At 41.0% G+C, this 24,095-nt stretch overlaps 1 protein-coding gene across 1 annotated transcript in view; it reads right to left on the minus strand.

The window, feature by feature from the left end:
- LOC109431575 (titin) overlaps positions 1-24,095 on the minus strand; it is a 146,331-nt gene that overhangs the window by 30,713 nt on the left and 91,523 nt on the right. The gene's annotated exons all lie outside the window — the stretch shown is intronic.

Below are 24,095 nucleotides of genomic sequence, written 5' to 3' on the forward strand. Positions count from 1 at the left end.
TTCCACGTACCCGATGCTGCTCTCTGCTCATTGGCGTATCTAGGATTTTTTCCTAGGGGGTGCCTAGAGGGTGCCAGTTTCAGTGGCTTCCAGGCTGTTTTGCTGTGTTTTTTTTTTGTAAAAGGAAATACTGATCCACCCTCAACTTCTAAGTATAATGATATACTGCGTCGCTGGAAAAATTAGCCCGCAAAGAAGAAATTTGTGTTTTCGGCAAAACATCCTTTCGGTTATGCCTCAGGGAATATTCCCGGCAATTTATTTGGAAATAATTCTGCAATTTATTTAATTTTTTTGGAAAATTTCTCAGTAATTCCTTTGGATTTGGCAAATTTTTTCGATAATATCTTTGGATCCATTTCAGCAATTTCTTTAAGTTTTTTTTTGCACTATGTTTGGAATTTGATACTAAACAGCTTTCGCGTATCCTTTGAAAATTTCATCGGCAATTCCATTAGGACTAGGATTTTTTTATTTTATTTCTTTGGCAAATCTTGTAAAATGTTTTCTCGGGAGATCCTTCGCCATTTTTTTAGTGATGTTCTATGTTTTTTTTAATGTCAGGAATTCTATTAATATTTGTGGTGATAGGTCTGTAACCAATCTATGGTAAAGCTCTGTAAGCATACGAAGAAGAATAATAAAGGTAGCTAATCAGTGAAGCGGTCTCGTGTTTGATCTAGCGTGCTTTCCCTATCACAAATTGGCGACAGGATTGGATTTTTTTTAACGTTTTTCGGTGATTATTTGTGCGTTAGTACCCAAGGAATAACTACGGTAAGTAATCACATCAATAAAAGTGATTATTGAAAAGAAAAGGCAAAATAAACATTCGGCATCAAACCGCAATGGGAGTGGAAAAAAGCTCACATCTCGATTCTTACCACGATTCATTTACAGGAGTGTGTGTGAGAGGTGGCCTGCGTCTAGAAAGCAGAGAGGAAAGCTCGATGAGAAAACCGCACCTCCGACCTCACCAGTGAGTTGCGCGTTGGTCTGTGTCTAGTAAACAGAAGAGTCCAAGTGATAAAGCTCTGTGTCTTGTAAACAGAAAGGTCCGCGTCACGATAGCGGTAGGAAAAAACAAGTGGTGGATACGGACACGGCGTCCGTCTAGAATTGGCTCTGTGTCAAGAGAACAGAAAGAACGTATAGTGGAAGCGGAATTTTTCGAGTCATATACGCTGCGGCTGGTAAGCAAAAAAAAAAAAAAGAGATTTGTTTTGTTGGGTGAACTAATTTGAAGGAGGGTAATTTCAGATCGGTGAGACAGGCTCGTGAGTCGACAGAATACTCACCCACGAGAGAAAAACTGCTGTTTGCGATGGACGAAAACCGGTTGCTTTCTAAGCTACCTCCGTTTTCAGTCGTGGGAGTCTCCTTGACGGACCGCAGGAATAAATGGATTACATGGAAGCGAGGGTTTGAAATCTGTCTGCGTGCTGCCAAAATAGAAGATGGAACCGAAAAGAAAGATATGCTTCTGGCGTGCGGGTCGTTTGAGCTCCAAGAGATATTTTTCAGCATACCGGGAGCAGACGTGGCTGCGGATGCTGAGAACGAGATTGATCCCTACATGGTGGCAATGAAAAAGTTGGACGACTATTTCGCCCCCCAACGTCACGAAGCCCACGAACGTTTCCTGTTTTGGTCGATGAAACCGGAGCCGGAAGAAACATTGGAAAAGTTTCTTATGCGGGTACAGGCTCATGGAACAAAATGCAACTTTGGAAGAACGGCGTCGGAGAGCTCTGGTATTGCGATTGTTGACAAGATGCTCCAATTCGTACCAAATCAATTGCGTGCGAAATTGCTTCAGGAGAAAGATCTCACCCTGGAGGAGCTTGTTAAGCAAGTAAATGCGTATGAAACGTCACGAGTAGCCAGTGATCAGATGAGCGGAAGAGGTGTTCAGATGCAACCAAGTAGGCCAATGATGGACAACGTGCAGTTTGTAGCGGCATCCTGCAAATTCTGTGCCCGATCGCACGGGCATCAGCCTTGCCCAGCTCGTGATAAGACATGTGCGAAATGCGGCAAGCGGGGTCATTTTGCCGTGGCTTGCTATTCTTCCCCAGTGTACGCATCATCAAGCAGACAAATGCACAGCAATAAACCAAGCAGAAACCCTTCTCTAAAACGACCATATGAAGCAACAGTTCCCGCTGGTTCTGGTCCAGTGGCGAAGAAGAAAGCCATGCAATTCGCTCGGAAGATACACGCCATCGAGGGCGAGAACGAAGAGGAGAGTTTCGAACTGGTTGAGATGGTGTCTTCCGGTAACGATTCAGATGAACTGATTTGGGCAAAAGTCGGCGGTGTGCTGATAGAAATGCAGATTGACTCGGGCGTCCAGTCTAACATCATTGACGACCGTACGTGGGAATCGATGACGAAGAACGGAGTCGGCATTATTGGAGATGTTCGGGAGTCGGATCGAAGGTATGAATTTAATTTTTATTTTGATTGGTTAGCAGATTTTCAGCCAGAAAATGCTGATTAATCTCCAGTTTTGTAGGTATTGGAACTTGTAAATAAGTAGGTTAATTTTCTATATAGGTTCAAAGCTTATGCTCAAGCAGATTGCCTGAAAGTAATCGCTATGTTTGATGCAGAAATAATCATCCCGGACGGGGACAAACAACTAAAAGCAATCTCACGGTTTTATGTCGTGGAAAACGGACCACAGCCACTTCTAGGTAAGACAACAGCGAAGCAATTAGGTGTTTTGCTTGTCGGATTACCCAGCCAGCGAGAATCGGTTCATCACGTAGAAGCTTGCCGGGCATTCCCTTGCATCCGTGGAGTGAAAATTCGTATCCCCATAGATAAGTCGGTAGAACCCGTTGCCCAGCGTCTCCGACGGTTGCCTTTACCGATGTTGGACAAGGTAGATGAGAAGTTAAATGAATTGCTTTTCAAGGACATCATCGAAAAGGTGTCTGAACCAAGCCGCTGGGTGTCACCGATGGTCATAGTGGTCAAAGACAGTGGAGATATCCGGCTCTGTATTGACATGCGTCAGTTGAACAGGGCAATACTCCGTGAGACACACCCGTTGCCAACGATCGAGGACATACGATGGAGGTTGAATGGGGCAAAGTATTTCTCCCGACTCGATATTAAGGATGCCTTTCATCAACTCCAGCTCGACGATGAGAGTAAGCATCTGACGACTTTCATAACCCACCGCGGACTTTTTCGATACAAGCGTCTAGTCTTCGGCATTTCGTGTGCACCGGAGATGTTCCAGAAGATTCTCGAACAGATTCTGGCAGATTGTGAGAACACGGTGAACTTTATCGATGATATTATTGTCACAGGTAGGTCTGAAGCAGAACATGACGCGGCTCTTCAGAAAGTTCTCAAGAAACTCGGTGAATACGGGATTCTTCTTAATCAAGCGAAGTGTGCTTTCAAGCTCGACGAAATTGAATTTATTGGCCAGCGGTTTAACCAAAGTGGGATGATACCTTCTAAAACGAAAATTGAAGCCATTCAAACGTTTCGTCCACCCATAAGCTGTGAAGAAGTTCGTAGTTTCCTAGGGCTCGTAAACTACGTGGGATCCTTTATTCCGAACTTAGCGACGATTTCCTTTCCGCTCCGTGAACTAATCAAGAGTAACTCGACCTTCATCTGGGAACGGGATCAGGAACTTGCATTCAACGAACTCATTCGGCTGGTTGGCAATATTGAGACACTTGCTCACTTCGATCCCCGACTTAAAACCAGGGTAGTGGCGGACGCGTCACCAGTGGGATTAGGGGCGGTGCTGCTTCAATTTCATGAAGGTCATCCCAAAGTCGTCGCTTATGCTAGCAAAAGCCTAACTAGTACGGAATGTAGATACGCGCAAACGGAAAAGGAATCCTTGGCCTTAGTTTGGGCTGTGGAGCGATTCCAGATTTATCTTTTCGGGATACGGTTTGAGCTTGAAACCGATCACAAACCCCTCGAATCGATCTTCACTCCGACTTCGTCTCCTTGTTTGCGTATTGAGCGCTGGGTCCTGCGGCTTCAAGCATTCAGCTATGACATCGTCTATCGTAAGGGAAAGTCTAATATTGCAGACCCTCTATCGCGTCTGTCTCGTCCTGCAGAGATCGACGAGTTCGATCCGGATTCCGATGTGTACATAAGAAATGTCGTGGAACATACAGCCGTCGACGTTCATGAAGTTGAGGTTGCTTCTTCGCACGATCCTGAAATACAAGCATTGAGGGAATGTTTAGAAAAGGGAATTTGGAACTACGCTAATGACCTGTTGAAACCTTATCAGGCGTTTCGATTGGAATTCGGCACAGTTGGAGATATGGTTGTTCGGGGTAGTAAGCTCGTTATACCTCGAAGCCTTAGGCAGAGACTGCTTGAACTGGGTCATGAAGGGCATCCCGGGCGAACAAAAATGCAACAACGTCTAAGAAGTACATGCTGGTGGCCAGGAATGGATGATTCAATTGTCCGGATGATCGATAAGTGCTCGGGATGTAGGTTGGTTAGCCAGCCGGACCGACCAGAACCCATGATGAGAAGAGCTCTTCCGGAGAAGCCGTGGGTGGACGTTGCGATCGACTTCCTTGGGCCACTTCCGTCGGGAGAATACTTGTTGGTGATTATCGACTATTTTAGTCGATATAAGGAGGTTGAGATCCTTCGGAAAATCACGGCAAGTGAGACAGCTGAGCGACTGGAAAAAATATTTGTGAGGCTTGGATATCCGAGAACCATTACTCTCGACAACGGTAGACAGTTTGTGAGTACATATTTCGACCAGTACTGCAAGCAACGTGGAATAATACTGAATAAGACGACCCCATACTGGCCACAAGAAAACGGCCTCGTGGAGCGCCAAAACCGGTCACTAGTAAAAAGGCTCAAAATTAGCCAAGCTTTAAATAGTGATTGGAAGGCCGATTTGAACACGTATCTTTCTATGTACTACGCTACGCCTCACAGCACAACGGGCAAAACCCCAAGCGAGCTGATGTTCGGCCGGACTATCCGGACTAAAATACCATCGCTTCAAGACGTCAGCACCGATGCTACACAGTGTTCTACGGACTACAGGGATAGAGACCTACAGATGAAGGAGAAGGGAAGGATAACTGAGGACCAACAGCGGAAAGCGAAGCCTTCGGACATTGTTACGGGAGACAAGATTCTGATGAAAAATGTCATTCCCGGTAACAAGCTTACCCCTACATTCAACCCCACTGTTATGACAGTTGTTGATAAACATGGGCCACGTGTAACGGTCCTGGATCAGGAATCCGGAAGGTCCTTTGACAGGAATTCAAGCCACTTGAAAAAGATAAATGATAACAGAAACGGAACATCATCCAACGAGGCTACATCGGATATGCTGCAGCAGGAAGACACGGGGCTTCAGGATCCGATTAATGAGCAGGACGGAAAACGGGTTGCTAGTCCGGAGCCCATAGTCGAGGCAGAGATAACAGGACGCAGCCGACCACAACGTGTAATCAAACGACCAAGCCGATTCATGCAGTGATTGATTGATGGAATATTTTGATTAACATTAAGTACTTGATGAATATATCCTTTTGTAATCTTTGAATACTATTATCTAAAACAAGGGGAGATGTGGTGATAGGTCTGTAACCAATCTATGGTAAAGCTCTGTAAGCATACGAAGAAGAATAATAAAGGTAGCTAATCAGTGAAGCGGTCTCGTGTTTGATCTAGCGTGCTTTCCCTATCACAATATTTATTTTTGAAATTCTCCAATTACTCTTCAGGCAATTCATTTGGAAATTCTTTTAGTTAAGCTTTTGGTAATGCATTCAACAATGATTCTGGGAACTTCCTCACATTTTTTTTACTCTACAGTCACAGTCATTCTACTTTTTTGTTATTTTCGTAGATTTTTTGGACTTTCATTATCTAAGTATGCTATACGGTATTCCTTCATCAAATCCTTCGAAAAATTCTTCGGAAATTCTTTTATAAACCGTGAAAATTCTTTAGACAATTTCTTCTAGCATTCTTCAATAATTCGAAATTCCTGCAGCAGATGATTACGGAATACATTTGGCAACTCCCATGTTACTTGCATTGACAATTTATTTAGGAATATCATCAGCAATTCCTTTCGTCTACCTCGGTTCCTTGCTAACGGCTGACAATAACGTGAGCCGTGAAATACGAAGGCGCATCATCAGTGGAAGTCGTGCCTACTATGGGCTCCAGAAGAAACTGCGGTCAAAAAAGATTCACCCCCGCACCAAATATACCATGTACAAGACGTTAATAAGACCGGTGGTTCTCTACGGACACGAGACATGGACGATTCTCGAGGAGGACCTGCAAGCACTCGGAGTTTTCGAGTGACGGGTGCTAAGGACGATCTTCGGCGGCGTGCAGGAGAACGGTGTGTGGCGGAGAAGGATGAACCACGAGCTCGCTGCACTTTACGGCGAACCCAGCATCCTGAAAGTGGCCAAAGCCGGAAGGATACGATGGGCAGGGCATGTTGCAAGAATGCCGGACAACAACCCTGCAAAGTTGGTGTTTGCTAACCATCCGGTTGGTACAAGAAGGCGTGGAGCGCAGAGAGCACGATGGGCGGACCAGGTGGAGCGTGATCTGGCGAGTGTTGGGCGTGGCCGACGTTGGAGAGCTGCAGCTGCAAATCGAGTATTATGGCGGCAAATTGTTGATTCAGTATTATCATGAATTTGATGTTAACTAAATAAATGAATGAATCAGCAATTCCTTGGGAAATTTTGGAAACTTCGATTATTACTTTCGGTAATTCCTTTGAAAATTGATTCGACAAATGTCTTAGCGATTTCCTTCGGCAATTTATTAAAAAAAATCTTTGTCACGGTGATTCTACGGCAATTATTTTTAGGAATTCTTACAAAATTTTCTTCCTTCGATGATTTCGGAAGATTCATTGAGAATTTTTTAGGATTTTTTTGTGAATGTTCATGGAAATTCTTATAGAATATATTTTGGCAATTTATTTTGAGATTGGATTTGAGCAATTCCCTAAAAAAATGCCTTAAGATTTTCTTCAGAAATTCCTCTGGTAATTCTTATATGAATTCTTTTGCCATTTTGATGGAAATTTTTCCGGCAATTTATTTGGGAATTTGCCAGGAAGTTTTTCATGAATTTCATAGGATTTTCAGAATGTTTGAATTTCCAGTTCAGCAATTTTCGGAAGCAGTGTAGAATTAGCAAATGTTAAAATAAACGTAAATAAAAATTAAAAATAAAATCGGAAGCAATAAATATAAATACAATTTAATTATAAAGAATTACAAAAGTAATCACAATAAAATTGCTGAGAAGTTTGCAAAATAACTGAAAAATAAATTGCATATATGATTATAGATAATAATCCAAGGAAATTGCTGATTTAATTCCACCACCGCAGATATTTTGAATTAAAAACAACCATGCCGAAGGAACCCTCAAAGAAATGGCCATGTGGTCTAGTGAATACGGAGTGATGGGTTCGAATGCCACCAGAACGCGATTTTTTACACAAATTCATCTCTCAATTTGTCAGTTAGCAACATTCTGTGCCTTCTAATTAATTACAAGTTTTTCTCTAGTAATACATTCTAGGATTTCTCTGGAAGTTCGTTTAGAGATTCCTCTAGAAATTTCCATTGGGATTCCTTCAGCTGGGATTCTTTTGAGAAGGTCAAGAGGTGTTCCAAGAGTAATACCATGATTAATTTCTAGAGTAAACCATGAATAAAAATTCTAGAGGAATTTCTGGATCAGTCTTTTAAAAAATCTCTGGAAGAATCACAGTCATTTCTGGAAATATCATAGGGAAACTACCTAAAAGAATCCCAGCAAGAATACGAGGAGAAATCCCTAGAGGGATTCCTGCAGCTAGCACAATAAGAGTTTCTGGAGGATACATTCCTGAAACATTAGAAGCAGCAGGAATCGCTTAAGTAATTTCAGGAAGAGTTCCTGGATGAAAGTCAATAGGAGTTCCTGGAGGAATCCAATGAGAAATTTATGAGAGAATCCTTGGATAAAAATTCCTCGAGGAATCACCGGAGAGCTTCTGAAGAAGTCCAGAAAAAATATCAGGAGGTATTCTTAGAAGGATTATGGGATAAATCATTGTAGAAATCTCAGCAGAAATACCGTGAAGCAGAAGGTACCGTGATTCCGAATGAAATTGATAAGTGGGATGAAATTGATCAACGAGAGGGCAATTTTTATTTGTTGAAAATAACCCTTTAAATTTAAAACAATTTGTGGAAAATGATCATCATCTGGCTCAAGGGTTATTGAATGATGAGTTAACATGTTTGACAGCCAATTAGTCACATATTTCGGTATGAAATTCAATATTTTCCGAAACTGCATGCTAGGCATATTCAAAGACACTTTCAAACTATTGTTACCGTAGTTGTATTGCACATGTAATGAATATTCGATTGAATGTTTATAGCTGCAAATCATTCGATAAACTCGATAACGTCATCAAAAGTTCTATAAATATTGTAATTTATGTATAAAATTGTATTTTTCCGGAAGTACAATATTGATACACATAATAACACAGCGCAACATTTTTTTGTCTCAAGAGCAAACTTATGTGTCTCTGACAGATTTTGGGCCGCTGATTCCGAATCCGGCTCAGATTTGCTCCAGCACGTCCCAATTTTGAGCTTTACCTCAATGGAGCCTGGATTGGGATTCAGCGACCCAGAATCTGTCAGAGACGCATAAGTTTGCTCTCGAGACAGACCAAAAGTTAATTTTTGTTACGCTGTGTAAGTGAGAAAATTGCATACTTTCAGGCGTTTTCTTCAAATTTAATAAACTTTAAACTTAAATGATTAAACATTTAGTAAATTTGTAACAGTTTTTCATAGCTTTTCGCATTCTAGGGTGGTTAATTAAGATAGAAAAAAATATTTTCAGCACTTACAAAGGCATTTGACTGACTGATCAATTTCACCCCGAAAGTATAATTTTTGATTTTCTATTTGAAATGTTATTTATTATAATGAAATGTAAAATGTTCAACCTCGTTGACTGATGAAAACCATGGTCGTACTTGTTTTAAAGCATTGAATTTAACCATATCGACAAACATTCAAAAGTTAGGCGCCAAAAACTGCGAAACGTGATCAATTTCACCAGAAATCACGGTATCTTCTTCTTCTTCTTCTTCTTCTTTATGGCTCTACGTCCCCACTGGGACTTGGCCTGCCTCGCTTCAACTTAGTGTTCTTTTGAGCACTTCCACAGTTATTAATTGAAGGGCTTTCTTTGCCTGCGATTGCATGAATTTGTATATTGTGAGGCAAGTACAATGATACACTATGCCCAGGGAGTCGAGAAAATTTTCCCGACTGGAACGGGAATCGAACCCGCCATCTCCGGATTGGCGATCCATAGCCTTAACCACTAGACTATCTGGAGACCCCAAATCACGGTATCATAGAAGTAATTTCTAGAGAAATCCTAGAATCAGGAATGCCGGGGGTAGCCTAAGAGAAGTTCCTCTAACAAACGCCTGAAGGAATACCTACAATTCTCGTTGAATTAGTAGAAATATACAGAAGGAATCCCTAATGGAATAGCAGCTGGAATTTCTGAACGAATTTCAGCAAGATTTCCCGAAAGTAATTCTAAAGGAGTCTTATAGAAATAGCTTGAAGAATTTCAGCTGGAATTCATAAAGCCAATAGACGATCTTGGAGAAATCCCTTGTGGAATTTCTGGAAGAACCTCTGGAGGAAGTCCTGGATATAACCTTGAAGAAATTTATGTAAGAATCACCGAAGGGATTTTTCTTTAAATCCTAGGAAATTTTCCGGAAAAATTTCCAGAAGAACTGCCCCAGTAGAATTCCTGAAGATACCACAGTGAGAACTTTTGGAGGAAAGAAATTGCTGGAAGAATCGCAGCAGGAGTTACTTGAGGAATCCTAGCTACACTTCCCGCCCAACTAACAATCACTCATTTAACAAACACCATTATGACGAATTAATTCAACATAATGTTGAATAACATTTGAATTATTTTCACGTACAACTTATGTTCGGGTTTTGTTCACACAAATTTGGAGAAGTTATAAAGCATCATGTTGTGCATCAACTTAATATTTTGTTCTTCAAAACGTTTTACAAATGTACAGGAAAGTTGTTATTCAGCTTTGGCAAAAATGACTGAAAATAAATAAAATGCAAAAATGTTGAAGTCTCACGAGAGTAATTATTATTATTATTATTATTATGAGAACACCTATTATGAAATAAGAATTACATATAAAATTACCTAAATCCGGATTAGAACTCGAGACCTGTCGATTGCCAGCCGCATGCCTTCCTATCTGCGCCATCCTAGAGATGGTGAGATGCAGCACCCAAAGCAAAACATAATCTTCCCATAACTCAATAATGATCACTCCTGAACTTGTGTTCAGCAGTGGTGAATTAGCACAGCACGTGGTAATCAACTGAACAAAGCCTTATACTTAACAACTGTTCAGCCAAAAACACGTGTTTTCCATTCTGATTTCGCTGTCAGTATTTTTATCGCACGGTGAGAAAACTTGTATCGAATGCGGCCAAAAAGTGTTGGTCCTTATTGAAGATATTGTTTCCAGATGTACTAATTGCGATATGAATATGTTTATATTTTTATTATTAAATATCGATCTTTAAAAATGTATGACAATATGTGATGCGGTATGGTCTTGGACATGGTGCATTCAGAGCATCTGGTCAGGTTATCTGCTCATGCTCAGTCGAAGATCCGTTAAGCATTTTTTTTATTTATGCTTTTGTCATGGAATCTTGATGTTATGTTCAATAAATAGTGCATATGGATGTTTAGGGATACTTGAAATGTGTCGATTTCTGAATGCTGTTTGGTTATCTAGGTGACTGCGGGAACAATATTCAGTAAACACGACAGCACGGCAATGTCAAATGCATCGATCCAAGTGTCTCCTACAATCGAACTGCTGCGAAAGATAAAAAAATACAATAATCAAGGTACAAGATATCTTGTTACATGCCTCATTTTTACGTTGATTACGTCTTTTAGCACTCAATGTTAAACTACAGGGGATGGCCAAAATGTTTGGGATAGGCAACTTTTTTTTCTCTCACAAAAAAGTTCAATATGCTATAACTTTTCATAGAGTGCATCAAAAAATCTCAAATTTTGACTCTTCGTCAACCTATTATATGTGCATCATTGGTACAAATTTGGGCTCTATTGATCAATGTTGCGCAAAGTTAGAACCGTTCGGGTAAAACACTATTTTTTAGACAACTCATTTTTGAGCTGTCATATCTCGGAAACCAGTGAACCGAATTGAATGAAATTTTGAACGTACACTAACAATATGTAAATGCTTCACAAACTATTTAAACAAAGGTGCTTTTCAAACGTTAAAAAAAGCTATCATGGATTGACACTTTTTGGATTTTTCTCGAAAAAATGTAACTTTTTTACATCAATGTCAATAAATTTTAGTGTTGATATCCAGAGATTTTCCACTTATGTTCTCAAGTTATCTCTAATCAGATATATTAGAGCCTATTAAGATTGAAGGAAGAACACATTTAGTAATTTTTGTGTAGTATTGTAAATTTGACTTATTTTCCTCTATATGGGTAAAAATTTCAACTCGGTATAACTTAATTTGCCGTGAGAAAATATTACATTTTATAACGTCGTATCAAGTATCAATATATCGTTGATAAACGTTAAAAAATTCATTCAATTCGGTTCACTGGTTTCCGAGATATGACAGTTCAAAAATTAGTTGTCTAAATAATAGTGTTTTACCCGCACGGTTCTAACTTCGCGAAAAATTAATCATTCGAGCCCAAATTTGTACCAATGATGCACATATAACAGGTTGACAAACAGTCAAAATCTGAGATTTTTTTAAACACTCTATGAAAAGTTACAGCATGTTGATTTTTTTTGTGGGAGAAAAAAAGTTGCCTATCGCAAACATTTTGGCCATCCCCTGTACATAATTCTACATATTCTGTTTTATTTTATGTCATTCGTTTAAAATATTAGTTCTTTAATAACTTGGTTGTCTAAACAGTTTTAGCTATGATTTATCCCATAATTCGAACAAAGTTCCTAGTCAAACTATGACGAGCTGAAGGCGTTTATTTAACAAGTGAAAAGCACATTGTTCAGGAGCATATGCTTATCGATACATCAGCGTAATAAGATGCAGACAAATGTGTTGTTAAACTCTTTTGTTAAGGAATCAATGCTTGCCGAATAAATTTCTTGTTAAACGTTCGAAAAGTGTTTTAATTTATCATAGTTGACACCGATGAGGAAATCGAACATTTACTACTTTCTCAATCGAAAAATCATTTAAACAGTAATGTGTAGAGCATAATTTTAGTTCAGCTATCTTTACCATTATTAAGCAACAATTCAGCAAGCTTGCTTGTTTGTGACTTGCAATTGTTAGTTGGGCGGAGGAAGGTTAATATAAGCTCCTGGAGGAATTCCATGGGAATTTCTAAAAGAATCTCTGAATAACATCTCTGAAGGAATTCCAGGAAGAATCACTGGAGGAACTTCTGAAAGGGTCCCAGGAAGATTGTCTTGAATAATGTCACCAGTAATCCTTAGAAGAATTCCAAGAAGTATCTTATTAATAGGAGGAATCCATAAAGGAAGCATAAAGAAATCACTGTATTAAAAGATAGAGATATTTCTGGAGGAATCCATGAAGAAGTCTGATTGTTCTTACCAATATCCAAAACGCCAAAACGTACAACAGGAATATAAGTAATTCCGGGTGTGCTTCAGTTATGTTCAAATGTGGCATTAATAAATATTGAAATTATTGTTTGCAGTTTTATATTTTGGGTGACTAGAAAAAATCTAGGGGGTGCCAAATTTGTTCTAGGGGGTGCCAGGCACCCCTGGAACCCCCCCTTAGCTACGCCAATGTCTCTGCTGCGTCGTTGATGGCTGCTTTCACTGTACTCCAGCAGTCCTCTAGAGGGGCCTCATCGAGCTCGCCCTCGTGTGGCAACGCGGCCTCGAGATTCTGCGCGTATGCTGAACCGACATCCGGTTGTTTTAGTCGCTCTAGGTTGTACCGTGGTGGTCGTCGGTACCGTACATTGTGCGCTGAACTTTCCAATCATCTTTCTGAATTCCTCCTCCTGGCCTACCTGAGCGTTTCAATCTCCTATGATGATCTTGACGTCGTGGCTTGGGCAGCGATCGTACTCGCGTTCGAGCTGCGCGTAAAAGGCGTCCTTGTCATCATCAGTACTTCCGGAGTGTGGGCTGTGCACGTTTATTATGCTGAAGTTGAAGAATCGGCCCTTGATCCTCTTCCTGCACATGCTTTCGTCGATCGGCCACCAACCGATCACGCGCCTCTGCATATCACCCATCAGTATGAAAGCTGTTCCCAGCTCGCGTGTGTTGCCGCAGCTCTGGTAGATGGTATGATTACCTCTAAACGTTCGCACCATGGATCCTGTCCAACACACCTCCTGCAGCGCTACGATTCCGAACCCGCGGTCCTTCAGTAGATCGGCGAGTATGCGGGTGCTCCCAATGAAGTTGAAAGATCAGCAGTTCCACGTACCGAGTTTCCAATCGCAAGTCCTTTTCGCTGGGGTAGTTGCCGTTGGTCTCGGTTCGTATTATTCTGTAGCTGATTTTCTGAGTGGTGCGAATAGAAACGGTTTAATTTTTCAAGCTAGCTAACACACACCTACACACTCCCGGCACACAGCTTGTAAACACGCACTAGCGGAATTTTCTTGCAACCACCTCTCTCAGCGCGGTTGTCAAACACGCCGTCGCGACGCTGTTCGGAAATGGTAAACATGATCAATCCACCATTATTCCAATTTTGTTCTCGTGTTAAAAGTTTATTATTTTTCATTCGCGATGGAAATTTTGATGGATAGTTGTTAAAAAATTAGCTGAAATAAGCTCAAAACAGTGTTTATCCTTCTCCTCGTTTTCCAACGGCTTGACAGCTTCAAATGGAGATATCGTGACAACAGTTTTGATTACATCCGCAGCGCCTAGATAACAATACCCTTCAATCAATCACACAGGTTCAACAAGGTTTAACATAACCTCAATCTTCAATGTTTGGCTCCCGCTGAGAGAGCATATTGAGTCAGTCCGCGACACTCAGCTGATTTTCCGTTACAATGGTTTTTTATGGCTGGCTCGTAGGGCCTGACACCAACCCCCTACTTTCCGGAGGACTGTAGTGCACAGTTGAGCTTAGAGTCCTTCCCTGACACTCGGACGTTGATCAGCCGCCCCTAACATGGGGATCAGACGCTGTTGTGAGCCGCTCCTCCTGGAGAACAGACGCTCATTTTTGCAGAAGCAACCCCCCCCCTTCCCTGTCAACCTACGACCCAAGTTCCCCTCGGGGTTGGTTACCCAATCTTCCCTAAGGTTGCTCGTAGTTTCCGGCCGGTACCACGAGGAGGTAGAGGTAGGAGGCAGAGGATAGTGGATCACAATGGGATCTGTATTGCGCAGCATACCCTGCCTTTACCGTACCAACAGGAGTTGAGTATTTCAGGTTTTTTCCTGTTTTATAAAATTCCCCGAGGGTTTCCGATTTTCCAGGTTTTTTCAGGTAGTAGACACCGTGAATGATCAAAGTTCATTTTGTCCCAACGGCGCGTAATACCCCGATCCCCCACATTAGAGGGAGACAAAACGAAAACACCACCACCGACCGACGACGATACGTACCACGCTCTCATTGAGAACCCTTCGCGCGCGCTTCCGCCGCTTCTGCTGCTGCTACTGCGCCCCGCCGTAAGTCTGATGCTAGCAGTCGTTTCAGCGTCCTTGCGCCGGACGACCACTACATCAGCAGCGACGTACACCGACGAAGACGGGGCGCGCTCATTATCGACACATCGCACATCGCCGCCGCACACATTGCATTGCTCGTCGCGACGCGACCGGTAGCACCACTACCAGCGTAAACGTTATTATACACGCGGTGTAGTCGGGCGGCGGCGAGGCGGCGAGGCGGCGCGGTTTGTGTTTTCGTTGGTTGGAGTTCATTGAACTTCGTCACCGTCGTCGTACAAACAGAACAGCCATGGGGTGGCAGATCCCGTGCTTCCCTTTTCCGCTACTCGACGGCGACGACGGACGTTACGAGGATTCGTCGCTATCGCCGCCGTTTTCGTCGTCGTAAAAGGACTCCTTGCGGGTTGGGTTCTTCTCTGTCTCAGACTTTGGTGCCGCGTTTCCTCGTCCGGCCGCGCGCGCAGTAGCGTCCGCTCGTAATGGGTTTGTTGTGGTGGAGTAGTACTTCGTTCTACGTTTTGCTTTGAAAGAAGCACATCTTCAGCATGGCGGAGCGGTTCTCGATGTGCTTCCGTCAATTAATGCAACGGACAAGAGGTCCTAAGCACTTCTAGATGGCAATAATTACTTTTTACGGATGCATTCGTTAGGGACAGGTGGTGCTCGAGTTCCGCCATCATACGTAGGCGCAAACTTGTGACGTAATTGGTCGGAGAGGCTATTGATAACTGAACATGGTCTTATTGAATTGCAAAAGGTTTATTGTTAGCATAAACTGCACATTTCCTGTTATAAGTTGTTGTGTTTTTGTTGACGTTAGCATTGTTGAGGGTCGTCTTAGACATGGATGAATTAGTTCATAGAGTGCATTAGACATGAACAAATATTTGCCATTTCTAAAGAAATCTTAAGGTTAGAGCTTAAACTTGATTTTATATTGGTACAAGCCAAACGGAAGGATTCTAATAAACAAATGTCACATGGCATGCAATGGTCTTGTCTTGGGTTTGGGAATTTGTTGCATATACTGAATGACGTACTTTGAAGGCATGGCATGACGAGAAGACATTTGAACCTATTTGAGTTAGATAAAAGAAAAAAACTCCTCCTGAATGTATGTTTTGACCTTTGAATCACGCATTTATGCCTTCAAAGTTATTGGTAGATTCCTTGAAAAATTTCTAGAGGATTTAAAGTCGGAATTTTTTTTATCTGTGTTAACGAGATTTTTAGCCCTTGGCTAGTTCATCTCGGGACCCACGCTTTACTTCCCTTCCGAAGGAAGAACGCACAATTTGTGAGTTTGTCGGGAGTGGGATTCGATCCCAGGTCCTCGGCGTGAAAGGCATGCGCTTTAACCATCACACCAGGTCCACTCCCACATGTCGCAACATACGTTGAAAATGTTTTTCATGTCATTTGTTATGCAATATTCCTCACCTAACTTTTGAAAACAGTGTACGATAAATACGTAATTTTCTGCTTCACAAAATATATCTTGAAGATGATATCATTACGCACTAGCTTAATGCTTTTTCATGACCATTGCATCGATGACTTAAATTATTATTCCTGTTCGGGTCCGTCACTGCGAAGTCCAAGGAAAGTAGGCACATAGGATATTATGAGTCTTCCAAACTTTTGCACGCAAAAGAACGACTGGGGCAGTATGGCCTGAGACGTTGTGATCGGGCCACTTCAGAAGCTATCAAATTTGATAATACGGTAGCACTACTCAACTAACGTTCGCAAGCCACAAACAAGTATGCATGCTGAGTTGTTGCATTATAATAGTCATGATAGCTGAACTAAAATTATGCTGTACACATTACTGTACGAATGCTTTTTCAATTGAAAAAGTAGCCTATGTTCAACCTTTTCTTTCGACGTTAATAATGATAATTTTTATCACTTTTCTAGAGTTTGATAAGCTATCTATTAGACTGGTAGTAATTGCTTTACAAAATAATTTAATAAGACCTTCTTCTGCTGCTTGTTAGGCGTATGTACAAATTAGCACATGTAGGGTAAATCGCTAATTGTTGCACACCTTAAAAACTCACCAATTGTTACACACTCCATACTTCTCTTATGAGGTATGCAACAATTGGCTACTGTTGCAATTGCAACAAGGCAGAGACAAACTTCCAGTTTTTTGAACGTGTTTATTCAGCAATGCTCAGTGCCACTCGCGTTTATTGGTAACGACGTTAAAAAATCCCTATCAATTAAACAAATACAGGGATATTTATATATTTTACGTTGTACATAATTGTGTTTCTGTTATAGATTAAGTTTTTGATACAGTAATAGCCTTTTTAAATGATCGTAATATTGTTTTGCATGGTTTTTTTTAGACTTACGTTTAGTTTCCTTTTTGTGTCGGCTGTCCTTTACGTTAATCTCGAAATCGGCTATTGGAATGCTAAAGGATTGAAGTTGAGGTTAAATACAAGTTCACAATATTTCAATTATTCATTTTACCTGCTTTCGTATGTACCTAAGCTTATCTCAGTAATTAGGCAAGACCTTTGAACGTACTATAGCCGCTAAGTAGCATTTCAGAGCTTTAATAGTTAGAATTAAGTTAGAATAAGAACAACTCAATTAATGCATGTATAGACCGTTTTTCGTTAGAACCGTACTATTTAGGGAATCAAATTCACTTTTAGCTCATGTAATTCGTTGCACAATTTTTAACTTAGTTTTTAGCTATTTATAAGAAATTCACATTAGCTTTTAAGTAGAAATTCACAACATTATCAAGGCAGAGCACATTTGCCTGAACTCACTGACTTGCATGTTTTTCTTTCAGTCTCGAACTTCCTTTGTTACCTTGACCTGTCCCAGTCATCGTTGACGTTCCAAAATAGCGGCCTGCCAACGAGCCCGATTAGACAGATAAAGGTGCAGATAGAGGTTCGTATTGAAAGAGTGTTTGGATGTGTGGTACGTCGCTACAGGGTGTTGCGACAGCTACTTTTTAAGTTGTGCAACAATTGGCAATTTACCCTATCTGTGTATTGTGTTTATCACAGTCGAATAAGCGCTTTTGTTTCATCGTACTTCGACTCAGAGTACAGGATGAAAAACACGTGTTTTTTACTGAACAGCAGCTGAACCAATGTGCTCTTCAATTATTAACCATAATTTTCTGAACTAATTTACCACTGCTGAATAGGAGTCAAAGTGTGATCATTATTAAACTACGGAAAATTAATGTTTTGATTTGAGTGCTTCAATTCATCATCGCTAGGGTGGCGCAGATATGAAGGCATGCGGCCAGTAGTCTAAGGGTCTCAAGTTCGAATCTTGATTTAGATACATTAATGTGTAGTTATTATTTCATAACAGTTGTTCTTTGCGTAAGTGGCAATCATAAACTTTCGCGGAAAATGAAAACTTTTGCATTTTATTTATTGTTTACCATTTTTGCTTAAGCTGAATAACAGCTTTACTATATGTATATTTATAATACGCTTTTAATAATTCTTCAGGACGCACGCTGTTGTAAAAAGTACAACACTACCAAAAAACCTCGCTCTTCGATTACAGCGCGAGCGCGGTGCGGTTTCGGTTGCTTGATGGCGCCCGTCCTGAAAGGTTAACAACAAACAGTACAGATGGTACACAGTACTACATATATGTTTCATACTTTCTCCAAGTTTGTGTGAAAAAAAAAAACAAAAAAAAGGTTGAACTTGAAAATTATCCAAATTTTATGCAGCATTATGATGAATTGATTCGTCATAAAGGTGCTTGTGAAATGAGTGATTGTTGGTTGGGTACTTAGATTTAGGAACCCTTGAAAGATTTCCAATTCCCGAAAAAAAAACTCCTAAAGAAATGTCTGAAGGACCAGGACCACGAAAATCTCCTGGTATAATCCCTGCTGTATGACACCCTGATAAAAATTCTGCAAGAATCCCTGGTGGTTCAAGAATCTTTCAATTTCTGTAGAAACCCCTAATTGAAATTTAAGAGGATTTCCAGAAAAAAATCCTCGAATGGATCCTGGAAGGAATCTTCGAAGGAATTCTAGGAGGAGTCACCAAACGAAATCCAGGAGCAACCCCGAAGCCTGTCCGGAAGAATTTCAGGACGAATCCCTGAAAAAATTCGTGCAGGAATCCCCAAAGTAATTCCTGCGGGAATTTTCAAAGGTATTAGAGGGAGTGTAGAATTAGCTATAAGTTAAAATACACATAAATATATATATAAAAAAAAAGGTATTAGAGGAGAAATCCTCGAAGCATTTCCAGGAACAATCTGCGAAAGATTTCCAGGAAAAAAAATGTATAATTTTTTTTTCAAAGGTCAGCCAGTGCTCCTGGTATTATGAATGCCCCATCACAGACATGTTCAAAAATTGAATTTCTGCCAGCTTTTCTCAAAATTGGACCACTGTTGGCCGTCCTGAAATGATTTCAGAGAACCTCCGAAATTCCCCAAAACGCCTCCACAACGTCTCTAAAACCAGCCTAAAAGGCTCTCAGACTTCCTGAAATGCCTCCGAAACAATATTAGTTCTGAGTAGCTTTCCCTCATTTTATGCTAGGCTTCAGAAAAGGGTAAATAAATTAAAAGTGCATAAAAATAACATGCATAAAAAGAGGTTTTAATGTATTTTGTAGGTACATATTAACGAGCTATTGGTTTGGTATTGAGGACTGCCTGAGGTTTTATGCAATTGTGAAAAGAATCACTATTTGTATGCGAAAATTGCCGATTATTATTTTGATACCAGAGGTCATTATTCACGTGGTAAGGTACACCGGGGCCAATTGAAACGGATGGGGCAGGATGAAACAGCGGATTAACATGATGTTATCAAATGATAGTGAACAGCTTCAATGCCATAACACATGGTTTTTGATTCAAACAATTGTTACTTGGCGGGTCGGAAGGACCACGCCTAGCGAGCGAGACACTTAGGGTCGGTACGTTTCGCTGGTCAAGAACCCAAGTAAAACACACTTTTAGCTTTTTCACTATTTATTATTTTTTTCAACTTACTGTGGGGTGTGTGGCGTGTCGGTGTGAGGTGTGTCGTTGCGGCCGGCCGGAAGTGGAGCACTGGGGGGAGTTTCCTGCGGGTGTCCTGGGCGCTTGGAGGACCGACGGGCTTGAACGGGATGACGGGGTACGCGGCACAACCTTCGCGCTTGATATTGCCACCTGGGTGGTATGGTGGACGATGACCAACGGGCTCAGCGGGGAATGCCGAGGGCTGCAGGTGATCACGGATCGTTCTGGGCGTCGGAGGGTCCTCAATGTCGGACGGGACTTCAGGCTGTCCAGGCAGGCCACTAGCCGAACGGAAAACGCTGTTCGGGCCTCCTAGGTGGCGGACGGGATGCCTTACCGGTGTTCACGGGCCTCGCTTGGCCACTAACATGTTGAATAGCCCTATGATAATGGGTCCTAAAGAAAGTGGGGTTAGACACAGGGCTACTGGGCGTCTCACCAACTGCTGAATCACTTTTTGGTCTGAAGAACCATACCTGATTCTATAATACACGATTCACGAACTAACTTTCGTTTATAACTTTAACTGCTGATTATTTTAATCAACGGATCAACGGTTAAATTGACTTTGGTGGTTTGGATTTCTTCGATAACGCTCTAGTTGCCTCGAGAGGTCAGAATCGAAAGACTTTGCTCTTGGCTACCTTCGACCCAGTAGCCTGTCCCCTTTGCCTTTTCCCAATTTCCCTTTTTCTTTCTCTTTCTGACGTGGATGTGTCATGGCGTCCACTTCTCCCCTTTTTGGCTCATTTTGTGTATGTGTTGTCTTAGATCTGTTCAGTGTTGGGTGCATGTGTGTTAACAAATTTTGTTCTGATTTTTATTAATTATCTCTAATAATTTACTAACTTATAACATATATGTAACGACACGAACCGCGGCTCTGGCGACACTGCCACAGAGCTACCGTCCCACTTTCCGATCGTACACGATCAACAGTTGTCATCGTAGATGATTTGCACAATCACTGTAAGGTCGCAAAACAGCAAGTGAATGGACGACGAAAAGTGCATATTGTTGATGTGAGGAACATTTAGTGAATTTATTTTTTAGATAATTTGCTAACCTATTGGAATTAAACTAATTATATAATTACTATTTACAGTGCTTAATACTATACAGTGCTTAAACCTAAATCTATCGTATATCCTATTCAGTGAAAGTGAGTACCGTAAACCGGGGTCAAATTGATCTTCGGGTTGAAATTGATCAGTCGTTTTTCAAGTAGATAAAGCATTTTTGGAATAGTTTCCTTACAAATAGTATTAAGTATCAACTTCCAACAGCACGATACATTAAAGAAAACTATAAAAAATATGCTTTTTCTAACGGAATAACGTCTGATCAATTTCGACCCAAAGATCAATTAGACCCCGGTTTACGGTACGAAAAACAACATGCGAATTTGTATAAAACTTAAGTATATATTTACAGAACTACGGTAAAATTAGCCTACAGACGTTAGATACGACCCGTCCAAATCTTTAATAGTACACCAAATATGTAAGTTACCCTGAACTATCCCCAGTAAAATCATCTAAATAAAATTTATTTGCAGCTTAAAGCGCACAGACAATCTGATCGTGTTTGATATATAGATTGGTGAAATCTAACCCCACAATATAACAAAATAACAATTTTATCTAAATTCTACTAACAAATACTAAACAATTAACAAATTTATTCTCAAAAACAACGTAATAAGCAAAGTTAGCGTTTCCCAACGGTAACACAACCCAGGTAACCAATAAGCAGTTAAAATGGCATTAATTCGGCACTATATGCGCCTTTACAGCTGGTTATTAAATGCTAATCTGCCGTATATGCGCCATTAGTGCTAATTAAATGCAGGTTTTGGCCCAATATACGGCTGATTAAATGCTTATCCCTCCTATCCCCCAGATTGTCAAAAATAAAAACAAATATTTTCCCCTGCCCATTTTACGACTTCACTTTCTCTTCTTTTTTGTCACTCTCATATGGAACTTTTGATGCTTGGGGCACGTCCTGAACTGCTGTTGCTGTATTTTTTTGCTGCTTTCGGCCAAGTTGGGATTCGATCCCTCGATCCTCGGGTTGACGATGGTGCTGAACTGCGCTACAGCGTAAGCTATAGATGATCAGATAAAGCGCGTTGGATTTTTGATCTATTTGAGGCATGAGTATTACACCGGCAGTTGCTTCGTTAATTTATGAGCTCGGCAGGTGCTGATCATTGGAAACACAACATGGAATTGATTTGCCAAAGCATGTTTTCCCACTGATTTTCTTCGTTGTTACCTATGTTTGACTGGACATGAGAATGATGATGGCTTCTACAGCAGTGGCACGTAAATTAGAAAGTGAAAATGTGTTGTGGTTTTAACATCACTCATCTCTCTTAGCAGTTTCATGGCAATAAAGTAGCAGTTATGATGCCTGTTGACCCAAACATACCGTGCATTTGAAATGCTACGAAAATGCTGTCAGATTTTGAGTAGCATTTGAATTGTTAATATAGGACAGTTTAGCAGTCGAACTGCTATGATACGGCAGTAAGCAGGCCGAATGCAGTTATAAAACAGAAATACGGCTTATTCAAATGCTTATTGGTTACCTGGGAATCTTCTTACGAATGAAAAAAATATAAAATTTATTGAAAACTTTTTCAAAGCTTTGCGTTTCAACTTGCCTGGGTGTACCTTATTCATATCACACCTAAAATAAAAACACACCAGTTATTATTTGAGGTATTTGAGGTAGGGCGTCTAAATACCTTGTTCAGGTTGTAAGTATTGGGTTTTGTATACCTGAGTTTGGTATTATACAGCTATTTTCTCCTGCTCGGGGGAACTCCTGGATCAATCTATGAATGAACTACTGTAGGAATCCCAGAAGAAACTTCTGGGAAAGCCCTGCATTTTTCTAGAGGTGTCCTGAGATCTTCCTGTAAGAAACCCTGTAGGAAATCCTGGAGAGATCCACAAAAGGAACTCCTGGAGAGATCTTCGAAGGGATTTCTGGAATAATGCTTGAAGGAATTCTAGGAGAAATTTCTCAGGAAACATCTGCATGAATCCCTGAAACTGCTGGAGGAATCTCTGAAGGAACTCCTAGATTAATCGCTGTAGGAACTCCTGTAGGGATTCCTGAAGGAGCCTCTGAAGGAATCCCTGCAGGAACGCCTAGACTAATCTCTGAAGGGCTTCCTGTAGGAATTCCTGAAATAATCTTTGGAAGGAGCTTCTGGAGGTGTTCGTATATGCCCTGCACATCACGAAAAGGGAAATTATGCGCCACCTGTTTGTCAGCCGTTGAGGTACATTAGACGTTACTTCTCTTCGTTACTCTCGTTCGTGGAGAACGATAAAAGCTCAAAAGCAACGAAAAGGTTATCATGGCGTACCACCGCCTTCCGGGGCACCATGGTATAAAAGGAGATCAAGTAACGAGCATCGCTCTCTTTTCTGCACCGAAGCACCATCTTGGCGCCATTACACGAAGTGGATCTCTGCGCCAACCTACCATCTGAAGTTTAGTGAAACATCTTTAAATATTTAATTTTGAACTATATAATCTTGTGAATTAAGTTAAGTGTCGATTTTAAGTAAAAGAGTTAAGAAGAAATAAACTAGTGGATTTCTGACTGTGTTAGTGACAGTATTGGACTTTCTAAAGATTCATTTGAAGTTCTATCTATTCGATCTGGGAAGATCCATCGGCCTACATTTTGACCGTTACTGCTCGCTGTGCTCTCGACAGGAGGAATACCTGAGAAAACTCATGTTGAAACAGCTGAGGTAACTTCTGAAGGGTTGGTGGAGCGGACCTGGTGTGATGGTTAGAACACGTGACTATCACGCCGAGGACCTGGGATTGAATCCCACTCCCGACAAACTCGCTAAATGTGAGTTCTTCCTTTGGAAGGGAAGTAAAGCGTGCATCCCGAGATGAACTAGCCTAGGGCTAAAAATCTCATTATTACAGATAAAAAAAAACTTCTGAAGGAATCCCTGATGTAATCTGGAGGCATTTGTGAATCGTCCTGGAGAGATCCCTGAAAGAACGGATCAATCGCTAAAAGAACTACTATACTGCCCAAGTAACATTTTGATAACCAATTAGTCTTGAAGAGGCTTTTAAAATCGTCATAAAACCTAATACCTATAATTTTGGTTTAATGATAGTTTTACGAACCTCTTCTAGTCTATTTAACTAAAAAATGTTACTTGGACAGGAATACTCGGAGAAACTGCTGGATTATTCCC

This window comes from Aedes albopictus, chromosome 3 (assembly GCF_035046485.1).
Source record: "Aedes albopictus strain Foshan chromosome 3, AalbF5, whole genome shotgun sequence".
Taxonomy (NCBI): Eukaryota; Metazoa; Arthropoda; class Insecta; order Diptera; family Culicidae; genus Aedes; species Aedes albopictus.